Source organism: Chelon labrosus, assembly GCF_963514085.1.
Source record: "Chelon labrosus genome assembly, chromosome: 9".
NCBI lineage: Eukaryota > Metazoa > Chordata > Actinopteri > Mugiliformes > Mugilidae > Chelon > Chelon labrosus.
This window is the reverse complement of record NC_140359.1, coordinates 18,788,437-18,791,878: the sequence shown is the minus strand read 5'-3', so window position 1 is coordinate 18,791,878 and position 3,442 is coordinate 18,788,437. Positions and strand designations below refer to the sequence as shown.

The following is a 3,442-nucleotide window of genomic DNA, read 5'->3' as shown; positions in this document are numbered from 1 at the left end:
ATTGACTCATAATTTATTCTGATTGCAATAGGTAGATTACAGGTTTGGGGCTTGAAACTGGTAAGCTTTCTGATATTGTCTTAAATACATGATTTTTCTTACTTTCTGTGACAAAAAAATAAGTTTAGTCGTACATAATGGGAGGTGTAAAGGTTAAAACTTAGACAGGAACTCACAGGTTTTATTTCTCAGTTCCTTGGTGACCAACTGTAGAGTGTATTTTTGGGCAAATATAACTGCGGGCATGCAAATGAAGGCCAAACATTACACTAAACCATTGGTTGCCAAAAAACATGTTCCTGTTTTTCATATGATAAACTGCATAAGAGGAGAGGGAACTTGACAAGACCTTTATATTTCGATGTAGCAGCCCTCATTTCTGACACAGTCATCATGAAGGGATCACTGACCTTCCTCTCCCTCTTTTATGTCTGCTCTTCAGTCCCTGTAAACCGTCCGACCAACTGGCTCCGACAATGTCGCGCCTCCACCAACCCCTCCATCCCAGCCCTGGAGGTGCTGCCAGGCGGAGGCTGGGACAACCTCCGGAACAAGGACATGGGTCGAGTCATGAACATCAGTTACTTCCAATGCCAGACCACTGAAGACGGGCTCTACCTCATCCCTGATGAAGTGTTTGTCATTCCGCACAAGGAAACAGGTGTGGAGACCAGCTCAGAGGTTATCACTTCTTGGATTAACCAGAAAAGCTCTACGTCTGAATCCATAAATGCAGATTTGTCCTTCCATGAAAAGCTGAATGCCAAATTTTCTATTGAAAACATGAGGATGAAGACTCATCAGGTCAAAGACTCTTCAACTACAACCAGAGTGCAGGTAAAGATTTATGTTTGCAACAACTTTTACAAATGTAACTAGAGTTCTCTGGCAGCCAGTAAGAATGAAATGTAACCTACTGTAGAAAGGGCCCAGGAAAGTTTGTGACACCAGGTAAAAAGAAATTTGGTATTAAGAGCAAGGATTTCACAAAAAGAAAGTATTCGACCACAAGGCCAAATACCAGTTGCTGTTGGTGTGGATCTTCATTTTTGAAGAATGAAGGACTGCAGGCATATGTCATAAGGACATGTCAAAAGTGTTTTACTGTTGCAGCCAGAAAGTTGAGACAAATGTTCCGCAATGTGAATTTAAATTTAAGGAACAAAAGAAAGGGAACAGACAATTAGATGTCTTAAAAAATGTTGGAAACAAACTAAAATATTTAATAATGTTATAATCCTTTCCTCCAAAAGGTTCGGAACTTCATCTACACAGTTAAGGCATATCCAGACTTCACTTTGGATACACGTTTTGCTCAGCAAGTCAAAGAAATAGCTGATGCACTGGAAATCAACCAGACAAGGAACGCAGAATATCTGTCAGAGAAGATGGTGCTGGACTATGGAACTCACGTTATCACCAATGTCGATGCTGGGGCTCTTTTGGTAGAGGAAGACTACCTTCGGTCTTCATATATGTCAGAGAGCGTGTTACAGAATTCCTCTATCAAAGCAACAGCTGGCTTAAACTTTTTTGACAAACTCAAATTTGACATAAGCATTCAAATCAGCCAAAATAGCTCTTCACTTCAAACATATCAGTCCAACATCCAGTACTCCCTCATTCAAAGTCATGGAGGCACACCTTTTTATCCAGGTATCGGTCTGCAGAAGTGGCAAGAAAGCACCTCCAACAACCTGGTCGCTATTGATCGTTCGGGATTTCCCCTACACTTCATTCTAAACACAAACACAATCCCTGATCTACCAGAACCTACAGTTAGAAAAGTGTCTCTTACGGTTAGTCAAGCTATAGAGCGCTACTACAAGGTCAACACCCGCCCCGGCTGTGTTGACGTCAACTCCAAGAACTTCAACTTCCAGGCCAATGTTGATGATAACTCTTGTGAGGGCCCTGCTACAAACCTTAGTTTTGGTGGTGTCTACCAAGAGTGTATTCCACCCACCACAGATGCAAGTCCAATTTGTGATGACCTGGCCCAGAAAAACCCAGCCACCGGTGACTTCTCCTGCCGTTCACCTTACTCTCCAACTTTACTGAGATCTGAAGTGAGACAGCAGGGTTACTCTACATATGATTGCCAAGAAGAATGGTATAGCTGCGGGTGGTTTTCCACTTGCATTGAACGACGGTGTCAGCACAAATACCACGTTCGCTCTGCACGTATCAACACCTACTGGTGTTCAGTAAATGGGACAGCCCCACAGAACTCAGGGTATCATTTTGGAGGCATATACAGCTCCTCTGTCCAGAACCCCCTCACAAAAGCCAAATGCTGCCCCCCAGACTTCATTGCACTAAAGTTTCTCTCAGATGGTCAAATGATCTGTGTTAGTAACAACTTAGAGATCGATACCAGATACTCTGTACCAACCCATGGGCGAACAATCAACGCAGCTGCCCTCCCAAGTTCAGTCAGCACCTTGCTACCGTCAGCGACGGCTGTGAAATTCTTTACTGCGTCCAGTCGGGACTGTTCACAGGCGGGCAGCTGCTGCCAATCCATCTGCCTCCGTTCACTAAAGCTCCGCTCAGCATTAAGGCCACCAGCACAGTAATGGTAATGACTGATGGAGAGATGAGCTGGGTTAGAGTGGGGAAGACAAAGGCGTGGAAACTTGCCAAACCAGAGGAAATCAAGGAGATTGTACGGTCACTTAACCCACAACTGAATCATATGTCTAGTGGAAAAAAGGCAGGGGTAGCCTCTGGGGTGATGGGTATGATGCTGTTGGTCGTAGTGGCAGTAGTGCTGGTGAAGAGAAGGAGGAGGTTGTCTGGGTTAACGACACCAAGAGGTGGTGAGGAAATGCGTAGTGAGATTGAGAGGGAGCCCGAGCAATCTGCGGCTTGAGGAGGAGAAGAAGAAGAAAATATTTTTTTTCTAAGGCTTGGCATCCTCTGACAGGTTAATCAGGTGTAACAGACTTTGCTTTTAACTTTTATTGACATCAGCAGAGATGCGTCCGTTATGCTTCTTTCATAGTGTTTTACTTTGATTAATATTTACACATCATATTTTGCATATTGTATTCAAAGCTTCACACACTATAATACTCTATCTTGTTGGATCTGGGTCATGTGACTTAGGTGCACATCGCCTTAGAAATCACCAAATGGTGCTTTTTGTAGAGGGAAGCTGAAGTGATTGTCAAACTCCAAGGTGAACCAACACTGCCCCCGTAAGGCCAAGAGTATGTAGTACATTAACATTTCTATAAGAACTTTACATGCTTGGTATGACTTTGTTTGTACCTAACATTTATATATAACTGATGAACATTTTGTATTTTTGTACAGCATATTAATAAAAAAAAAATGATTAAGAATATGTAGTTTGGTTGTGCTTTACTTATATTCACAAGACAAAACTCTTTGAATAATTAAAATCAAAGAATTATGACTCTGTCTTCATTTGTAT

General features: G+C 42.5%; 1 pseudogene across 1 annotated transcript; it reads left to right on the top strand.

The window, feature by feature from the left end:
• Positions 1-393: 393 nt before the first annotated feature.
• On the top strand, positions 394-2,875 carry LOC311493529 (macrophage-expressed gene 1 protein-like; annotated as a pseudogene). Its single transcript has 2 exons — positions 394-837; positions 1,254-2,875. The product of its transcript is annotated as a macrophage-expressed gene 1 protein-like (transcript).
• Positions 2,876-3,442: the final 567 nt, after the last annotated feature.